The sequence below is a fragment of the Brassica napus genome, chromosome A6 (genome assembly GCF_020379485.1).
Source record: "Brassica napus cultivar Da-Ae chromosome A6, Da-Ae, whole genome shotgun sequence".
NCBI classification, from domain to species: domain Eukaryota; kingdom Viridiplantae; phylum Streptophyta; class Magnoliopsida; order Brassicales; family Brassicaceae; genus Brassica; species Brassica napus.
The window spans coordinates 13,115,072-13,137,536 of NC_063439.1; the positions used below are offsets into that span (position 1 = coordinate 13,115,072).

Below are 22,465 nucleotides of genomic sequence, written 5' to 3' on the forward strand. Positions count from 1 at the left end.
AAATACATAAGTAAATTTTATTAAGATTATGTATAATTTAAGATATATTGTGATTAAAATGAAATAAAAATAAACTAAAATGTCTGATTCCAAATTACATAAATCAATATAATGATAATACTCTAAAGTTTCATGCGTATATATAAATTTTACAAAAGATCTAAATTGTAACAGTGAGTTAATATTTTATTTATCATTTGTTAATATGTTTTAAGTCATCATATAATTTAAATTTATAAAATAAACAAAATAAATGAATTATTATTATATTAAAAATAAATAAATTATTATTATTATAAAAAAATAAATAAATTATACATTCTTATTGTAGTTGCATCTATGATTTTATATATAAGTTGGGTTAGTTGCTAATAAATTATACATTCTTATTGTAGTTACATCTATAATTTTAGATATAAGTTGGATTAGTTGCTAATATGTTCATTTGTTAATATGTTTATTGCTAAAATTTATTTTTAGTTTTTTCACTATCTCTTAAAATATACAGTAAAAATGTGATTGTATTTTATAAATTATATTATATAAGTAAAATAAAATTTATTTATTTTCCCGTAATTTTAAGATATTATAGTAAACTAAATATATGAAAAAAACATAAAAAGTCATTTCAATAATAATAATAAAAAATATTTTTTGTCAATTAAACCTATATATGTTTATGTTACTTAATTATTTTGTGTAATCATCTAAGAAAATATATAGATATATATAAAAATTTCAGTTACTTTGAAAATATATATTTGTATTGTGTAAAATTATGTTTTAAAGGAAAAATATATCTTTTTCTAATATCAAGATCATTTGTGTGAACTTTTTTTTGATGAAACCACTTTATATACAAATATATTTTTTCATCTAAGAAGATGTAGATAAAAAAAATATTTTATTACTTCAAAAGTATATATATTTTTTGTTACTTAAATATATCTTTTAAATGAAATATTACTATTTTGTGAACTTTTTTTTTTTTATTAAATCATAGTATATATACATATATTTTTGTTTTTAAATTATTTTTAAAACTTTATAAATGTTTCCTTTTTATTTATATGTTATTCGGAAAATTTTAAAAAGTAAAGAATAATATTTGAAAGTACTTTTTTATTTCATTAGGGGTATCGTAATAATCAACCACTAGGTTAAGACCCGCGCCTTGCGCGGAATAAATATTATATATATATATATATATATTATTTTTAAGTATTATATATTTTTTACATATTATGAAATAATAAATATATATTGAATAATTAAAAGTTTAGTAACTATTACGTATATAATTAAATTGGTACAAATACTTAAATAAATTTTATTTATCCAGACAAACACTTTTTTCTATTTTATATGTTATAATATTAAGTTTAAATGATATTAACATAGATATATAGTACATTTTTAATATTGACATCTGTTAAAAAATATTTTATACTCATATTATTTTTGATCGTTCGTATTTCTTTATAACAAAAATTTTAAATCAAAGATAACAATAAAAAATTTATGGGATGTTTAATAGTTTTAGTAATTTAATATTTTAAAAAAATTCAATGCAAAGTTTAAAATCTAAATATTAAGTTGTCAATAATTGTTCAAAATGTTTATCAAAAAATTTCAAATCAAATTCGAAATTAAAATACTTATGTATTTTATATGGTATATAATTTATTTTTGAAAAGTATTAATATCCATATATATAATATTTATTACATGAGACTTCCTACTTATGTAATTTTGTAATCATTTATATCTTGTTATAACATAAATTTTAAACCATGGATCACAAAAATTTCAGTGTGAGATTTTTAACAACTTTAGTCATTTATATTCGATTTTTAAAATTCAAAATATAACATATACGAAAAAATCAAAATTTTTATTATATAGTTAATGTGGTTGTTTAATTTATTTTTAAAATGAATTAAAAATGATAGAGAATAGACTGATTTTTATCAAATCTTTATTATTCAAAATCATTAATTGTCATATATACTTTAGGCACATTAGGTAATTCTGTGATTTTTATTTAATGAAACAATGTAGATTATTTATGATTAATTTATGGTTAGTTTAGTAAAAAGCTTATTATATATTTATATGAACCAACATATTTTTCTAAGGATTCTAAGAATGATTGTAGTGATGACATGTGGCTACAAAAATATGTTGTAATGCTTCTCTTTTAATATATAGGGGATTGAAAGAGTTAACGTGAGTGCGACACATAGGAAAGTGACTTCTCAAATAATATTGTAGAGATTTTTTTTTTTGAACAACTAACATCACTATATAAACTGATAAACATATTGCATCAACCACGCGCTTTAGGGAATCGGAGAAACAACGAATACCAGCGAACTAAATTGAAAAAAAAACAAGAAAAACGATGGCGGACCAGCTAACCGATGACCAGATCTCCGAGTTCAAGGAAGCCTTCAGCCTATTCGACAAGGACGGAGATGGTCTCTAGTTCTCTCAGATCTCTTGCCTTTTTCGTTTTCTTACGATCGTGTTTCGTCCTGATTTTCTATTCATGTCGTACTTATTTCATGTGATGCGAGGAGGTTCTAGTTTTGATCCGATCATTATTTGTTTGATTTATATATCGTTCCCTGTAGCAGATGATATCGTTGTTTCTCTGTGATAATTCCGTACCTGAATTGATTATGAACCAATCATGTGACAAATCATTACCGATTTGGGTACATCTGATGGATACAAGTGCTTTTCTATAGACAATTATTTTTTGCTTTTAATTGGGAACTTGACATTGTACTTTTGTTATGATATTTGGTTAAACATGTTAGATGCTGTTGACTGTAAGATACTTGACATGTTTCTTGCTAGACAAATCGTCAAATCTGTTTTACTTGTCAATTCAAATATGATGATTGGGTAATAGTATAAGAGCATGTTTGAGCCGCGCATTCGTCGTGATCTTGCTAAATGTTGGCTATTAAGTGTTCCAAATTTGATACTTGGACTTGCAGTCTGAAACCTGAAGATGGTTTGCGTACAGGCTGCATCACCACAAAGGAGCTCGGGACGGTGATGAGATCACTTGGGCAAAACCCTACAGAAGCTGAGCTCCAAGACATGATCAACGAGGTTGATGCAGACGGGAATGGAACGATAGATTTCCCGGAGTTTCTGAACCTAATGGCCCGCAAGATGAAGGACACTGATTCAGAGGAAGAGCTTAAAGAAGCCTTCAGGGTTTTTTGACAAGGACCAGAACGGTTTCATCTCCGCGGCTGAGCTCCGCCACGTGATGACAAATCTTGGGAAGAAGCTAACTGACGAAGAAATGGATGAGATGATCCGAGAGGCTGACGTGGATGGTGATGGTCGGATCAACTATGATGAGTTCGTCAAAGTTATGATGGCAAAGTGAGATTCTTCGAAATCCCATGTCTGTTTTCCTTCCTGACTTTTATCATTGCTTCTTCTGTCTTTTGTTGAACCCATCATAATTCGCTGTAGTTTCTTGACAGTTTGAAATCATTCACTTATCACATTCTTGCTTCTCTATAGTATTGCGACAAATCTAGGCAAATGGAATTGTGGGAGGAGGAGGGGGGGGGGGGATATTTCTAAATTCATACGTAGCAGTTATTTGCTGATGCATTTCTTTTTTAAAACATCTGACTTTATTAATATAATAATGAAAAAGATATATAACCCTCGTGAAAAGAGTATATTACGAAGAAAGGAACATCATAATGAAATAAAAATGAAACACCATGTTACATGTAGGAGTCCTTGCTGTTAGGTATGAGAGCTTGTGACCTCATATTCTGTTTGAGTATCAGAGAAGGAAGAAGATGAGTGAGAGAGTAGAGGGTGAAAATTACGTGAGTAACGTGGAGAAAGAGGTTGTTGGTAGCACCTGAGGTATGAGGATCAATAAGGAATAAAGAGAATAAGAGAGGATGAGCTGTGGAGTAGTCGCTTACTACGAGCAAGTGGGATGTTGGATCAGGAGACGTAATTTTATATATTAGCATTCGTATTTTATTTGCTTTTCATCAAGGATTTAATCAAAGTTGTAAAAAGGGGAGGAGAGAAACTAGCTCCCAATATTAGTTTTCTCAAACCTTGTAACGATTTTATCAATTCTATAAAATCATCTTTTTCATACGACCCATAACAATCTTGGTATCAGAGCCACAGTGGATGAGGACCCAATAACCAAAAGCCCAAACAACCGGCCACAGCAGAAAAGACTCAAGCTGTAGAGAGGAGGCCGCCGAATCAGAACCCTAATAACCAAGGGCAGAGGCAAAGTGAATTATCGCCGGCGGAGTACGCTCGCTACAAGGCGGAGGGTCTGTGCTTCCAGTGCAGGGGTAGATTCCATGCGAGACATGTCTACCCAAACAAAGAGCTGATGGTGTTGATCATCCAAGACGAAGATGACGAGGAGGAAAGTGAAGAGGAGGCAGTGCAAGCTGTGGAGGAGGAGGCGCAAGAGTTCGCAGAGTGCGCCACTTTGTCAGCATGCTCCACCATGGGTATTTCCTCTCCTCGAACCATCAAGCTGAAGGGGATGGTGCGCGATGTCAAAGCTGTGAGAGGGATCGGAGTGTGCCGTAATGTCACGTTGGTGCTGGGTAACTACTCGGTAACCTCTGATTTCTTACCATTGGAACTCAACAACGTTGATGTCATTTTGGGAATCCAATGGTTGGAAACTCTAGGAGAAACGAGGGTGAATTGGAAACTCCAAATTATGAAGATACCGGTAGAGAGGAGATTGGTGGAGTTGCAAGGAGAACCGGGGCTGTGTAGTTCGGAGGTCTCTTGTAAAGCTATGAAGAAGTTACTTGAGAAGAAGGAAGTTGGGATGATAGTTGAGTGTAGTATGAAAGGGAAGTGAGGAGCCGAAGCTCACATCTAAGGCGTTGGAGTTCGTGTTGGAGGGGTTCTCACAAGTCTTTGAGGAGCCGGTGGGACCACCATCACGTGGAAGGGAACATGCTATTAACCTTACACAAGGTAGCAACCCGGTGAGCGTCAGGCCGTTTCGTTATCCCCAGGCGCAGAAAGCCGAGATAGAAAGGCAGGTGACACTGATGTTGAAGGCAGGGATAATACAAGAGAGTGTTAGTCCATTCTCTAGCCCAATTTTGCTGGTCAAGAAGAAGGACGTCAGCTGGCATTTCTGCATGGATTATAGGACTCTCAACAAAGCCACTATCATGGACAGTTACCCAATACCAATGATAGATCAGCTCCTAGATGAACTGCGAGGGGCAGTGGTGTTCTTAAAGCTGAACCTCAGGCCAGGATACCATCAGATTCTCATGAAGGTTGAGGATGTTCCCAAGACGGAATTCAAGACTCACGACGGCTATTACGAGTTTCTCGTTACGTCGTTTGGGCTTTCGAATGCACCGGCCACCTTTCAGTCTCTCATGAACGAGGTGTTTCGTCCGTACCTGAGGCAATTCGTCTTAGTGTTTTTTGACGACATACTTGTGTATAGCAAGAACAAGGAGGAGCACGTCTTCCATGTGAGGTTGGTGTTGGAAATATTGCAGCAGCACCAATTGTATGCGAATCATAAGAAGTGTGAGTTTGGTAGCACTCGCGTTGAGTACTTAGGGCATGTTATCACAGCCGAAGGGGTAGCAACTGATGACAGCAAAATTCGTGATATGACTGAGTGACCCATTCCGAGGAGTATTAAGGACTTGAGAGGTTTTCTTGGGCTCACCGAATACTACAGGAAGTTTGTTCAAGACTACGGTATGATTGCAAGGCCTCTTACTGAGTTGCTGAAGAAGGACAGGTTTTGTTGGGGAGAAGCACCTGTTGGGGAGTTTGACAAACTGAAATAGGCTATGGTGATTGTTCCAGTGTTAGCTCTTCTGGACTTTGATGAGCAGTTTGTAGTTGAGTCTGATGCGTCTGGCTCTGGGTTGGGGGCGGTGCTCATGCAGAAGAAGAGGCCAATAGCTTACTTCAGTCAGGCTCTATCGGATAGGCAAAGACTCAAATCAGTCTACGAGAGAGAGTTGATGGCAGTCGTCTTTGCTATTCTCAGAAATGGCGTCACTACCTGTTGGGAAGGAAATTTCTGGTGCGAACTGATCAGAAGAACCTCAAGTTTCTCCTTGAGCAGAGGAAGATCAACATGGAGTACCAAAGGTGGCTCTCTAAACTATTGGGATTTGACTTCAAAATCCAATACAAGCCAGGGTTAGAGAACAAGGCAGCCGATGCTCTGTCTAGGCGTGGAGTCACAGCTGATCTGATGGCTCTCTTTGTTCCAACAGCCGTTCAGTTTAAGGATGTGGAGGAAGCCGTGTCACGAGATCCGGAGTTACAAAGGATTTGTGATGCTATCGCAGCTGACCCCTTCTTCCTTTTCGGATTTCGCATTGAGTCAGGGAAAGCTACTTCAGAAAGGGAAGATGGTGATACCTAAACAGTCACCGTTGGTGGGGGTGATTCTGCAGGAGTTACATGATGGAAAAATTGGAGGTCATGGTGGGGTTTTACGCACTCAGAAGAAGGTGAGTGATCTGTTTTATTGGTCTGGAATGTTGTCCGATATCCGCAAGTATGTTGCAGCCTGTTCAGTGTGTCAGCGCCACAAGTACTCTACTCTTGCACCCATCGGATTATTGCAGCCGTTGGCTATACCTGTGGCTATTTGGGAGGATGTCGCGATGGATTTTGTGGAGAGTTTACCACGTTCTGAGGGGTACAATGCTATCTTGGTAGTGATAGACAGGTTGTCCAAGTATGCCCACTTCATTGGGTTAAGTCACCCCTTCACGGCAGTGGATGTAGCGGTCGTGTTTGTACAGGAGGTGGTGAAGCTTCACGGTTTTCCCAAAACCATAGTATCTGACCGCGACAAGGTGTTCACAAGCTTGTTTTGGAAGGAGCACTTTCGTCTGGCGGGCACAAACTTATGTACGAGTACATCGTATCACCCCCAATCTAACGGTCAGACGGAGGTGACAAACCGAGGGTTGGAGACTTACTTGCGTTGTTATGCGAGTGATAAACCTAAGACTTTGGCGAGATATCTATCATGGGCTGAGCTCTGCTACAATTCTTCTTTCCATTCAGCTATCAAAATGACACCGTTCTGGGCTGTTTATAGAAGAGACCCTCCTACCTTGCTCAAATATGAGGAGGGGTCTACGGCGAATGCTGATTTGAAAGTAAGCTAATAGAGAGGGACGGGGAGTTAGCTCTGTTACGAGAACACATCAGTGCAGCTCGGCAGGTGATGAAGAGGCAGGTTGATGGGCATCGTAGAGAGGTCGGGTTTGCTGTTGGGGATCGAGTGTATCTGAAAATGCGTCCCTACCGTCAACGCAATCTGGCCGGGAAAATGAATGAGAAGCTGTCTGCTCGATACTACGGACCATTTGAAGTGTTGGCTCGTGTTGGGGAAGTGGCTTACCGCCTCAAACTTCCTGCAGAAGCTAAGATACACAACACTTTTCACGTTTTGCAGCTTAAGAAGGCTGTGGGGGATGCGTTGCAGTCGGTACCTTTGCTAGTCCAACTCACAGCAGAGGGAGCTTTAGAAGCACAACCAGAGAAGGTGATGGGGGGTCCGCAACCATTCAGTTACAGGGCAGGAGGAGGTGCTTATTCAGTGGAAGGGAATGCCAATGTATGAGAGTTCTTGGGAGTGGAGGAAAGTCATTGCAGGACAGTTTCCTGAGTTTGACCTTGAGGACAAGGTCAATTTGGCAGCGGGGAGTAATGTTAGGTATGAGAGCTTGTGACCTCCTATTCTGTTTGAGTATCAGAGAAGGAAGAAGATGAGTCAGCAAAAACAGAAAGTAGAGGGTGAGAATTACGTGAGTGACGTGGAGGAAGAGGTTGTTGGTAGCACCTGAGGTATGAGGACCAATAAGGAATAAAGGGAATAAGAGAGGATGAGCTGGAGTATTCGGTCACTACGAGCACGTGGGATGTTGGAACAGGAGAAGTCACTTTATATATCAACATTCATATTGTATTTGCTTTTCATCAAGGATTTGATCAAAGTTGTAAAAGGGGAAGGAGAGAGACTCCCAATATTAATTCTGTCAAACCTTGTAATGACTTTATCAATTCTATAAAATCATCTTTTTCATACAACTCATAACACTTGTCTTGCCAACTTATCTGTTATCTTGTTAGCTTCTCTTCCAGCCACTTAACGATATTGCTTCAAACCTTTGACTCCACCATTTAATCGCTTGTCCAAGTTTTTGCATCAAAATGAAAAGTATTATTATTAAAAATATCCATTGCCATCTTGTAATCTTCTTATATGGCCTTGAATCCAACAATGTTGTAGAGCCATCAGTATTGCTTGTAGTTCACTTTCCAAAGCATTTAGAATCTTTTTTCCTTTAGCCTGAACTGATCCTTTGTAAATGCCATGATAATCTTGCACTATTCGTCCTAATTTTCCACCTCTGAATTAATAAAAGATCCATCAACATTACTATATTTTTACCCACCCCTCATTCGGCCTTTTCCATCTTTTTTGACATGATGTTATTCTCTAAGATCCAATCTCATTATTAATAGCAATTGGATTCATAATTTCCAGTTCTTTCCATTCATTTGCATCATTCTTAGCATACTGCAAGATACTCCTCCTTAAATGAACTAACCGAGATAATCTCCAAATTATCTATAAAGGTAAGTCTTATAAATGAACTAACCGAGATAATCTTGCAACATGGTAAACATGCTTATATTTTTTTTTCTTCCAGAATGAACGCCAAGTCTGGTTTAATGCAAATGAGATAGCAAGCCCCATATCACAAGAGCATAGTGTAGAAGAATCACAAGCTATAAGCTCGGATAATATTTGCATGGTGGATGGTTCATGGACTTCCACAACTCAGTTTAGTGGCTGTGGTTGAGTTTGGATGGATAGCTTCAGAAAGATTCAACTTATGGGGACGCGGAATTTAAGAAGGTGAGAATCTGCTTTACATTCTGAAGTAGAAGCACTATGATGGACAATGGAGAGTATGCTTCAACTTTCGTCATGTCAGAGTTTTGGGACAGATTGCAAGAATCTGATCGCGATGATAAAGGAGCCTCACGCACGGCCAAGTTTTGTAACAGAGTTGGAGACCATAAAGATGCTGAGAAATTGTTTCCCGATCTTCAAAATCTCTCATATCCCTTGAGCTCACAATGGAATTTCTGATTCTTTACTTAAGACTACAAAATCATTTTCTAGAGAGTTATGTTACATTGGTTGTTCTATTCCGGCCTGCTTGCCCAGACCACCTCAAGTTTGAATAATAAAATAGCCATTCATTGTCAAAAAAGCTATTAACAATCAAGAATAGTCTATTATGCCTCATTTTGAAGAGAAAAAATCAACACCCTGTGAAAGGAAATTTGTTGAAATAGTCCCAGTAATTCAAAATACCAGCGCTTCTATTAAGAAAAGGCAAGCTAATGGCAATGATAACAAATGGCATGTTAACACAGCTTCAAATGGGTTTCAATGGCAAGCTACTTGGTTGTGTATGACCCAGTTGATGAAAAAAAAAAGTTAAAAGCATTGAACACTCTCGTAAAAAAAAGTAAGTATCACATGTCACCAAACTCTCTATTTTATTTAACTTTTTGTCTGACTTGAAATTAGCGGTCTTTCTTCGCCTGAGAAGGTTCCACATATCCGCCTGGTGGGGATATTATGGCCAAAGATTTTTTCAAAAAATTATTTGAAGATGAGGGATTGGTTAAATTTTACTCTAAGTCAAAGGGGTTATTAATACCCTTGCTATATTGACGTAATTCTAAGTTTGTTATATCCTCTTTTACAGCACCTTGATATACCCTTAGGGATGTACAGACCAAGGTTCTCCAGGAGTACAAGTGCTTTCATATCTCCAAGGATTGCAATAATTGATGCAACCAGGCTTGAACCAGAAGCTACATTTGAGCAAGATGATGTGAGCATGACTGAACCAGTAGCTGATCTTGCGTATAAAAAGCTGGAGGAGAGTGACAGTGAAGAGGAGCTGGATGAGCTGAACACTACAATTGGTTACAAGGAGCAGGATGGGAGTTCAATTGGATTTAACTCAGCACGAGACCCATTCTCTTTCTCCAATGGGCCAATTACTCGATCTCAAACCAAAAAGATGAAAGAAGCAATTGTTGGTTTGGTTTACTTCAATCCAAACTCAGATTCAAACCAAGATCAAGCCGAGAACCAAACCAAGATCATCAATTACTCAGTCTTCAATCTCACTTAGACTTTTTCGATTTCTTAGGAAGTTTGAAAGACACCTTTTTTAATAAGTCTCTTGACATGTCCTAAACTTCTACATAAACTCATGTTTTGTTTTCAATAAGATCATTCACTCTTTTTATCAAAAACTCTCTCTCAAAACTTGTGAATCCTTTGTTCATAACTGAACATCGATTGCTTAGGAGTAAAGATCTTCAAGCTTTTCGTCTTTAGATCACATCCGAGCGGTGACCTGCTCGATCTGAGACACAACGAACAAGTGTTTATTTCTCCATCGACTTCACACTGAAGATCCATCCCCATCTTCTATCATCATCCATCTTTCATACCACCAGAAGAAACTCACTCATCAAACCCTCCATGAACCGATCCGTGCTCCAGATTCAAAATCCTCATCAAATCAATCACAAAGAGATATCAAAAGGATCGGCTAAATCACCCTCAGATCTATCAAAAAGGGATTGAAAATCATCAAGGTGTTCATTAATAATGGACACACTTTTCTCTCTGTGGTGGAGTAGTAAATACGAGGGCTGGCTAGGAGTTGAGTCGAAAATACCTAAGGGAGTCTATGATTACTACAACAGTAAGAGGCCAAATTTTAGCCCACTTGGCAAGCAATAGGGTCGAGATTTGGATACATTATAGTCAGTTCTGATGGTAGCTAACTGTCACTGTGCGTTGATGGTCATTTTTATCCCAGACCGAACTATCAAAAGCTATAATAATATGACTGGTTTGACTTCCAAGGATATTATCAAGAGGAGGCGAAGCCTTTTGCTCACATGGTCCCTTACGTCTTGTATGCATTCTCCGACGCTGAAGTTAAGCAGGCTATGGATACTCCATATTTTCAATCCAATTTGTAACAGATGGGGTTCCACAAGGCAAACCCCCTTATGGAGATTGTGGAATTTACGCAGTCAAATTCCTTGTGCGTCTAGTAATGGGTGTGGCATTTTTAGATGAACATCTTCGTGATCCTAATATGAAGATAATGAGAGGAAACTTGGTGCATAAATGTACGATGAAACAAGGCATCTAGAAGATATGTCTGTGTAACATACATTATATGTGTTAGATATTGATATACCATGGACTTTACATATTTTTAGCCATGATATATAAGTGTTTTAAGAACTATTTACTGTGTTTTGGAGTCTTTTTAGGGTGTTTACAGGTTAATAAGTGTTTTGGAGATATATGGTGATTTTGGGACATTTTGGAGCAAAAGCTAGAAGAAACTCGTAGCTGCCCATCGAACCATTCCAGAGTCGACATTCAGAGTCAACCGTCGAACGATGGACAGCTCTTGTCGTCGATCGACAATGAAGCGCGCGAATCCCGACTTGGTTCCCAGCCGACTTATGGCCTAAGTTCCACATTATTTACAAGATTATCCCTGGCCGATTTTAACCTAATATTTTTTGTGTTCTGCCATTTTTTGGGGAAGACACACTTTCATACTTTCTACTTTACACAGCAAATCATATCTAGGAGTTTTAGTAGTTTGGAGAGAAGATCCAAGACTCATTCAAAGATTTGTATTGGAACTTCAGTTTTTCGACTCTATTATATTTATGCAAATTATTCAGTTATTTGCTATGTTATGCTTTGCTATGTCTGAGTAGTCATCCTTGTTAGATTTCGGGATTAGAAGTAAGGTATTGAGAGATAGCTCAAAATATAGATACGCTAATGTGATAAGATTTCCTTCATGGGAATTACTATTAATGTTTGTGTTTTTGAGTAGCTAACTAGAACCCTGAACTTAGGATAAATAGGCGCAAGCGAAAGCATGGCCTTTTACCTGAATTAATTCTCCTGAGCTAGGATTTCTAGAAACAAGTGACAGCTGATTTAGTAAAACTAGTGAACCAATTGAACAGCTCGGTAACACTTGACTAGGTAAACATCGAGCGATGCTGGTAATGCGGCGTTGATATATGTTCGAATTATATCAACAAGTGATGGCTGAGATATAGACTTAGATCAATAGAATATATTCGCACGCGGAAGCTGGAATATATTGTCATTAGAATTCGTGTTCTAGGATTGAAACCTTAGCATCTATATCATTGTAATTCCAATTACCTGAAACCCTAAATCTAGCTATTTCTCATAAATGTTTACAACCTCAAATCAATCAATCAACCGAACAACTGCCTTGTTCACCTCTACTTTTTATTATTCTAATTGCTTGCCTAGTTTAATCATAAATTTGTTAGGATCTATTGTGTGCCTTAGCTCCTTGTGGATTCGATCCCTAAGTACTACGACTGAACCTCTTATTTGAGAGAGTAAAGTCACTCCTTGGGGTAATTTGAGTGATATCAAATATCATAAACCAAAGTTGGCAACCTTGCGGTTTTTCTTGTTTTCAAGTTCTTTTTTCCTACACCTTGTTTTCAAGTTCTTTTTTTTAACAGCTAGTTTTCAAGTTCTTTTAAACTGTTGTAAATATCTCTGAGTCAATTTGTTGTTTTAAAAATAAAATAAATGATTGCGCGGACACACATGGATTACTGAGAGAAAGTTCAATTTACTGTTATTTTATTTTATATTTATTCTTCATGGGTTCTTAATGTAGCTGGGCTTATCCAGTTTTTTCGGACCTAGCATGACACGCAAGGCCTTACCAGGACACACAAGCCCTACTTCTTTCAACTGGTTCTTCTTCCTCGTCATTTTTTCGTCCACTTCACTTCAGCGTCTTCTTCTTCACTCTACCAGGGAAACACCTACTTCCGGCACTTTATGTCAGAGGGGTAATCTGTCTCTGTCTCTCGTACTTTGTTTGATTAGAAACTAGTATGATATAAAACCTTTGCCTTTTACAAAAAATTTGGAACACCAATTCCTATGTTTTTTCAGTAATATATGTTGTTGCGTCTTGAAATCTATGTGCTGAACTCATGGATTGCTTACTTACTTGATTTTTGTGTTTGTTTGTCATTGTTTTCTAATATTGCCAACTGGTGAATACAATAGAATTCCTTCGAAGTTTTTGTTTGGACGAAACAAGGTTACATCCGAAGAATGATATATTTACAGCTATACTTTCAAGGCCCTAAAAGCTGTAAAAGATGTAGTTGGTGTTAAAATGTGGGAGTGTGAGAGTATGTTGAGAAGTCTCCAATGGGGATAATTATTAAGTTCATGAATCTGGATTTTGCCTGGAGCTCAAGATTGGTTCACTATGTTCTTTCTAGACAACTCTATTGCAAGAAACTATATGAGCTTTGGTTTTTGATCGAAAACACCCAGCCTTGTTTCTCGATTATTGAGTTTGAAGATATCACATGTTTAATGTGTCCTCCAATACCTAATACAAAGGTAGTGGGAGATTTTGAGAAAAGTAATCGTTTTTGGTGGCTGTTCAACCTGAGACGTACCCGTTCAACCCCAAGAGCTGAGGACATACGTATATAATGTCGGTCTTCTGGTTGAAAGATGAGGTAAGAGATTTTACTTTTGACACATCCTCAGGTGTGTTTTATTGGTTGTCGTACATACTTTCCTTCTTTTGTAGCACATGAACACAGCCTTAGATTTATATAGATTAAGATTCCAACAAGACCCAAATATATTCCATATCTTCAAGGATTGCGATTATGGACGTAGGGTTCCAGATGTTGTGGGCACATCAGTACCAGAACTGGCTAGCAGATGAAATAGCCCCCCCTGGTGGAACCTTTTACTACTACCAGGTACTTGCACTACAAGGAATATCGGCATCAGCAGCTGTGGGAACCGAAATTCGCACTGTCGATTTTCCGTAAAATAAGGAAAGTCAAGTCAACCCGACTTTCCCAGAGATCCCGGATTATCTGCGAAAACATACGAAAAATGAAAGAGACGAAGATAACAGAATATAGAAAGTAAGTTGCACAGAGGCGTATTATTGATTGACAAGAACAAAGTTACAAGGTTTCTGACAGACAAGACGAAGAGAGTTTTGCTAACCAAGTCAGTCTCAGAACAAAGACGAAAAGAGTCTAAGTGAAATCAAGCCGCCTAAATTCCATGTTTTTCTAAGCTAGCAGACTTTTTATAGGTCTAAATCTCTCTTCTGCACCTTTAGCTTTAGCTCTCCTTATATATGCCTTCTGGATCGGTTCCCGTTTCCTTTTTTACCCCTAGGTCGAGTTTATCCCTTCGCGGAAATATTCATTTCCTTCTTGATCTTCATCATTATCTTGAAAACTTGACATTTATCTTCCGATTTTGCGAGAGTTATCTCTTCTGCGAGTAAAGATACACCGTCATAGCATTGTTGGGCTCAATTTCGTATGAAATCTTATGTGTGCCTATAGCCGTGTTCTAGGCCTCTTTGTGATTTAAACGTTTTTACGATTTCTTCGAAAGAACTTTCTTGATACAACGTTGATTTAGCGAGGAAGTTCACACTTCTTGTGTAGTTTAGACAATTGTGTGTTAAGTTAACTATTGCCGTTTATTCGATAACCATGAACTTCATTCGGGAAAGTGAGTCTTTGCGGCTCTTATTGTAAAGCTCCAATGGTAACTCCAATCGATACGAAACGAGGGATTGATCCGTCGAGGTTCGACGAAAGGCATCAAGTTCATTTCCACGTCGCCTTATGGCGCGTCGGGAGGAGTTGGACGACGCGTTCGGCCCAACTCGCCTGATCGGCGAGTTTGACAGTGCGTTCGGTCCAACTCGCCCGTTCGGCGAGTTAGACTGCTTGTTTGGTTCCATGATCTGCTTCTCTCGAGTCTTTTGCTCAGGAATTTTTGTCGAGAGTGTGTGTCGAGAAAGCTTTTGTACAGAAACGCAATTATTAGATGTTGATTTCGAGATAACCGTTTTTTATCCCAACAGTAGCACCGACAAACACTACCATATCGTTTTCGTAGCGTTTTCATGAACGCTATGACAGCCGTAGCTATAATAGACTCCCACCCTATATTAAATAATTTTAACAGTGTCTTATTTTTGCTATTATATCGTTTTCCATGGCGTGTTTTGTGGCCATAACATAGTTTATAATGACACTTCTTCTTTGCCATTGAATATATTTTTGTAACTCTTGTGTTTCTGGTGGTGTGCACCTAAAATAGCATTTTCCGTATGTTCTTGAATAAGATAAGATAGCTTGTTTCTTGTGCTGGGATGTTAATTTTCATAGCTAATCTGCGATGCCCTATTATTTTTTATAATAACACATTTGTCGGTTTGATTTATGCTATAATTGTTTTATTTGGATTATTTAATTGCACAATTTGTAAATTTAAAATGAAATAATTAAAAATATAACTTACTCTAATTAAATACATACAAATTACAAACATGCCAAAAGCAATATAATGTACTACAATAGATCCATAGCAAACAAAACACACAATGATGCAGCTATTATAGAACCATGCCATTAATATTGACGGCCACCCTTGGCTCGTGAGGACTGTCCTTGTTCTTGTTGTGGTCGTCTCATAAGAGCTGAGTTGCGGGCATTCAGGGATCTCATACAGTGCATGAACATTGGGACGATGTCTTCTTCAGGTTCCTCAATGCGTATCAAATATCCTTGAGAGCGTCTGAACTTGGTTCTAGTTATCTCTTCCATATCATTTCCTCCTGAGGACTGTCCTTGTTGTTGTTTTGGGTGTTTCATTTAAGCTGTGTTGAGTGCTTCTTGTTGTGGCTATTTTTTTTTTTGAGTTGTGGTTTCACTCAGGATGCCGCGGGTCCACAGATGATGCCCTTCCTTGCTTCCATTAGAGTTTCTAGATTGAAAAGTTAACACAAGTTAGATCTTCGGATAATAAGTCTGAAAATCGAAGAGGATATTTAAGTATCTCAACACAAGTTAGTGAAGAATTAATTGAAAAGTTAACACAAGATAGATCTACATGATAATAAATCTGAAAATTGAATATGATATTTGAGATCTCAACACAAGTTAGTGAAGAATAAATCGAAAAGCATAGCCTGAATATGGAATTCGAGTATTTCTGACCTGGGTATTGAGTATGTTGGTTATCTTCGTATTTGTTCCTTTCCGAGATCTGTAAGGCTTCGAATCTTTAAGGATCTGTAAGATTCATTACGTTCATAACTAGAGAAATCTAGTAATGAGATCGATGAGAAAAATCTACGGTTTAGAGGTCGCTAACCTTTGATATAAGTTGATGAGTTCAATGGAAACGCAGAGGGAAATCGGTTGTACAGAGATACGCAAAGGGAAAAATCGTCGGTATTGATGGAAAGACGGGAGATTCATGGTGGTTTGAGATGAAATCGTGGTGTCTTAAGAGAGATTCGTGGTAGTTTGAGATGGAATCGTGATGGCTACATAGAGATTTGTGGTAGTTCGAGATGGAATCGTGGTGGCTCAGAGAGATTCATGGTGGTTTGAGATGGAAGGAGATAAGTCTCTAACCTAGTTCATGGTGGCTACAACCTGTTTCGATAGACGACATATAAAGATAAAATATTTTAATTTGGCTCCCAAAATTTTGATATTTTGGTTTGTCTCTAAGAAAAAGGAAATATTTTGGTTTGGCTCCAAAAGATAGTATAACAAGAATATAGTTCTAAGCTTAAAACACCATGGTTTTTGTTTCATTTTGACATGGTGTAAATTTGTAATGGAATGTATGTGTAATTTAAAATGATCAAAAAAGAAATTAAAGCAGTACTATACAATGAATACATCATTTTGTGAACATATAAACCCTAAACACAATAACTACACCAATTTACCCTAACCCCTAAAACTAAACACTAAATGTAAACCCTTAACGACAAAGGTGTGGAAAGTTTCTTTTTTAACGCTGATTTATTATGATATTACAATTATGAGAAAGATTACATAGACCATTCGACAACCGACAATACTACCTACCTTATGAGGATCTACATCTAACTGCATCACCTGAGCCGTCCTACGAAGACCTACCCCTGACCGGATTAACTTGCACCATGTTGAAGATTCCTTGTAAGCCTTTCTTCCATAGTTTGCATAATTGTTTAATAAGTCGCTTTCTCCGGGAATTGAAACCTGGACCTCCTATAATGCGCAATCTGCAAGAAATTACATAGCCTGGGATTTGAACCCAAACCTGTGTGTAGAAGCCTTTAAATCTTAACCATTTGGCTACGGTGCTTCCACAAATGTGTAGAAAGATTACATCATTTAATTTTTGAACAAATAGATTATTTTGCTATTGTGTGTGTTGTTATCTTTTGTTAATAAACCCTCAACACTATAATTACCCTAAAACCTAAAATTAATCCCTAAAAATAACATATGAAACCCTAAATATAGACTCTAAACACCAAATCTTCTCTACATTGTTTTTGTTAAAAAATAATAATAATAATGAGATTATTCCATTTTTATATGAAAATGCATATTTGGACATTTCATTTTTTTGGCTTTGTTGTTAATTTCAAAAGATAAAATGTGAACACATAAAACATAGGTTGGTTACGGTTATGATCCAAATCATACATAAAAAACAAAGTTGCATGAAGTTGTAGCGCTGCTTGGTCGAGTGGACAGAAATAAGAAGAGAGTTTTTTTTTTGTATAAGATATGCCTTTCAAGCCATTGTTCATACGATTTGGAGAGAGAGGAACAAGATCAAACATGGAGAGAAACCTTTACCCATATTTGTAGCAAAGAAGCTAATTGACAAAGAAGTAGAAACAAATTAAGCTTGATGAGGTTAAAAGGTTGCAAAGGAATGGAAGACATGCTTCCATACTGGTTTAGCACAAGAGTGTAGAAAATCTTGATTTGCTTTAGATATTTGGAGTAAATGATAGGAGTTTTCTTTAATCAGGTCTACACCTTGTTGTAAAAAAAGATTTTTTTGATGAATAAAATTTAACATTCTTTCAAAAAAAAAAACAAAGTCATTAAAAAGACAAAAGTCATGTTCTCAAACAGACAAACACGAAGTCATTTATGTCTTAGAAGAACTTAATTGCTTGGTTTGTTTTGTGCTGTTGTTAAACCTGAAAACAAAGAAATCTTAAGTTAGTTTGACATATTTTCACACTTATGTAACACGACAGTGAGCAAATAATTGAACAAAAGTCTCACCGTTATAACTTTATCGTCTGGCCAAACTGCTTCGTTAGATGATCAATATTCCCCTTTGATTTCCCTTTATTAAAAGCAGAGAACATAAAAACAAACTGCTTCGGTCAGAATTTCAAATGTTTTTTTCCTGTAATTTTTGGTCTACGAATTTACTTATTTGACAAATCAAAGTGGAGCATATGGCTTTTGAATAAAATATCAATTAATGTTAAGATAATGCTTAAAAAGCAACAAATCAGATAATTAACAAAACAATTGTTAGCAAGAAATTGGCCCTAAACTCATTCGATGTGTTAGTTAAAACCCTATTTTTTCTCTGATTACCACTATCACGTGCATGTTATCTATAACTTCCAAATCGTGGCATGATTTTAAACTGTTCCGTAGTTTATATACTTTATAATCAATTCATTTTTTCTGTATTTGCTTTTCTTCTTTCTTCTCTATCGTTGACGTTCCCAAGTTTTTTTGAGGCACTATGTAAAAAAGAAATGTTGTCTGGATAGAAAAGGTAATTATTACTGTAAACTCGGGAGTTCCATTCTTGCTTCATTTTTATAACCACGATTCAAATTTGTATTACAAACTATTTTTAAGTTGCATTGATCTTCATTGTAGGAATTGTAGTATTATAATGTGTTTACGATGACTTGATGATTTATGGTTACCAAGTTTCTTTTTTCAAAGTTGGTACTTTTCATGACCAAAGGTTTTCAAAATTTTATTTGGTGACTTGACTTCTTAAGTTTTAGATACATGACATCAATAATTTTACCATAACGTGTCTTTGAACCCTTTTTGGGTCAAAAATTTCTCTGAACCTATACCTTTTATTATCAAATTCTAATAAACAACGTTTTGGACCTAATTGGTTTATATGGACAATGTTTTTTGATTCGATGGATAAATTTTTCATTCCAGTATTAGTTTTAACTTCCTATTTTCCTATTTTGTAGATTCAAAGATGAATGTGGTGTTACCGTGGTAGTACATTTTTAACCATAAACATGTAATGTTATTAAATTTTAAAATTCGATGTTAGTTCTTATCTGAAAAAAAAGAAATACAACCAAATACTAGTATGTATTAAATTATTGACAAATTTATTACTATTCAAACATGAACTTTAGAAAAAAAAATTCTAAGAAACTTAAGGTAATTGAAGTTTTTATATAAAAAGGTAAAAAACACAATCTTTATCCATTTAGTATAAAACATTTTTGTCTCATTTTTGCCTTAATTACCCTTTCCATTTATCAAATTTAATGAAATAAATAGTTTTATCAATAAAAAAATAAAAAAAAGATGAAATATCCATATATACATATAATGGTAATTTTTTTAGATTGTAAAACTTGTTAAATTAAAATTTATAATTATGTTTTACGTAAGATGTCATCTTCTACGAAAACTGGCATGGTGAAAAGTGAATTCCAAGTTAAACAAGTTATTCTATTTTCATTAGAATCAATAATCCACTTTTAAATAGAAAATCTAAATATGAGGAATGTGAAGTCTACGCATATTAAAGATAGGTACATTTCTTTAGAATGCATCTTCTATTTATATCTTTAATTATAAAGTTTTACAAATATGAAATATAAAAACAACTCAAGAGTCTACATATGGTCGAATTTTCTTACGAATTAGTTCTACGTTCTCTACCCACTGTAGAAATCTACTTTCTACGGATAAGAATTACTATATTTATGAAAATATGGAAAATTCAATTAATATTCTAAAAATATATGGAAATCTTTTGACTTTCCTAAAAATATAGGGAAATCAATATATTTTTATGGAAATCTTTTTATTTGGTATTGGATATTGAATTAAATTATATACAATTGGAATTATATATTAACAAATTATAACTAAGGGCTTGTGATTAACTATTTTAGAAATTCTATTTTTTAAAGGCTGGTCTGTTATCAGCATAAATTATTTTGTATACAACTTCAAAAAAAACTAGTTATATGTTATATTATATAAATTAATTTTAAACTCAAATAAAGAATAGATGTGGCAAAAAAATGCAATACAATGTATTGCAATTATTGTATTACATTGTATTACCAATAAAAATTAAAAACAAAACTTAATGCTAATAATACTAATAAATTGCAGAAAAAATAACGTAATATTACATACTAACAATTTCAAATATATATATTAACTAAATTTCTGTTTGACTATAACAAAAATTTGGGTGAATACTTTATACAACATATTTAATAGATTATAAGTCATATAATTCAAATATTAAATGTTTATACTGGTGAATCAATTTTTGAGTCACATATTTACATTTCGTAAATACAAAATATGACACAATTATTTTTTTAAATAGTTTTTGAAAATATTATTTAAAATGCCTTATATTTGTTGTCATGTTTACTCATAATTATTGCCTTTTTATATTTTATTCCCTTTTTTGTTGACGTTAATAAGTGAATCGATTAGTTTATTAATTTTTTATTTTATTCTCTTTTTCTTTAGTGTTTATGTTAATAGGTAAAGAATAATTTAAAATTAATTATAAAGTAATATTACAATGTAATTATAAAGTAATTAATTTGATTAAATAAGGGCTAATTTTGGGTTTTGCACAATTATTATACTACAGGGACAAATTAAAGTTGGATTTATACTAAGGGGATAAAGATTGTGTGTTTTTGATCTATTTTGGCAAATTTTGTATAATAAATACTTTGAAATCTTTTTTTACTTAAAATTTTGTTAGTTTCGAATTTTAGGATGGTTCTAGTGGTTTTAAAGTGTTGTAGCGAATTTTTAATTTTAGTTAAAAAAAAATTTAAAACAAAACTCATGGTTAAAGTTGTGCGAAAAACTGTTACTTCTGTTAATTATGTAAAAGAAAGCCCGTATTTATTAACTCATGGTAATTATGTTAACTCATGGGTCAGTATAGGGTCCTTCTCAATGGTCAGCCACGAGGTTTTATCACCCAACAGCGGGGCTTACGGCAAGGGGATCCTTTGTCTCCGTATTTATTTATTATGTGCACTGAGTCATTAATCGCGAATATTAAGAAGGCGGAAAGAGTGAAACAATAAATGGTTTAAAGGTAGCAAGAGCTTGTCCAGCAATATCTCATTTGCTATTTGCAGATGATAGTCTTTTCTTTTGTAAGGCAAATAAGGAGGAGTGTCAAACCATTCTTAGGATTTTGAAGGAATATGAGGTTGTCTCAGGGCAACAAATTAATTTCCAGAAATCTTCAATTCAATTTGGACATAAGATTGAAGAAGCTAGTCGTCAAAAATTGAGAGATATTTTGGGAATTCAGAATATAGGAGGCATGGGATCTTACTTAGGTTTACCAGAAAATCTTGGAGGATCTAAGGTACAGGTGTTTGGTTTTGTACAAGAACGCTTGAATAATAGGGTTAATGGTTGGACCTTTAGATTTTTTACTAAAAGAGGAAAGGAGGTAATTATTAAGTCGGTGGTTACGGTCCTGCCAAACCATGTAATGTCTGTTTATCGGTTACCAAAGGCTACAATAAAAAAGTTAACGAGTGTAGTAGCTCAGTTTTGGTGGAGTCCAAGAGGAAGTATAAAAGGTATGCATTGGAAATCATGGGAAAAATTATGTGTGCCTAAAGATAATAGTGGACTAGGCTTTAAGGATCTTATGGATTTTAATACAGCAATGCTTGGTAAGCAATTGTGAAGGCTAGTTGAGAAGCCAAATACTCTTTTTTCAAGAGTTTCAAAGTACGGTACTACATGAATGCTTCACCCCTGGAACCGATCCATTCATACTCCCCATCATATGGCTGGAGGAGTATAAATTCTGCTACATCTTTGGTTTGTAAAAGACTAATTAAAAGGGTGGGAACATGTTCATCTATATCAGTATGGAATGATCCTTGGATCCCAGCCACACGGCCGAGACCAGCAGACAAAAACCTTCAAAACAGTTACCCGGATCTCACAGTGGATTCCCTCATTAATCAGGAATCCCGAACATGGAATTTACAGGCAATCAGAGCTTTGGTGGATCCTCATGATGCAAAAATTAGTAAACGTATTCCATTAAGTCGAAATCAGATGGAGGATAGAAATGAATGGCATTTTACCAACAACGGGAAATATT

At 35.4% G+C, this 22,465-nt stretch overlaps 1 pseudogene; it reads left to right on the forward strand.

Annotated features, from left to right (window-relative positions):
- The first annotated feature begins 2,305 nt into the window (after positions 1-2,305).
- On the forward strand, positions 2,306-4,163 carry LOC106347701 (annotated as a pseudogene).
- The last annotated feature ends 18,302 nt before the right edge of the window (positions 4,164-22,465 follow it).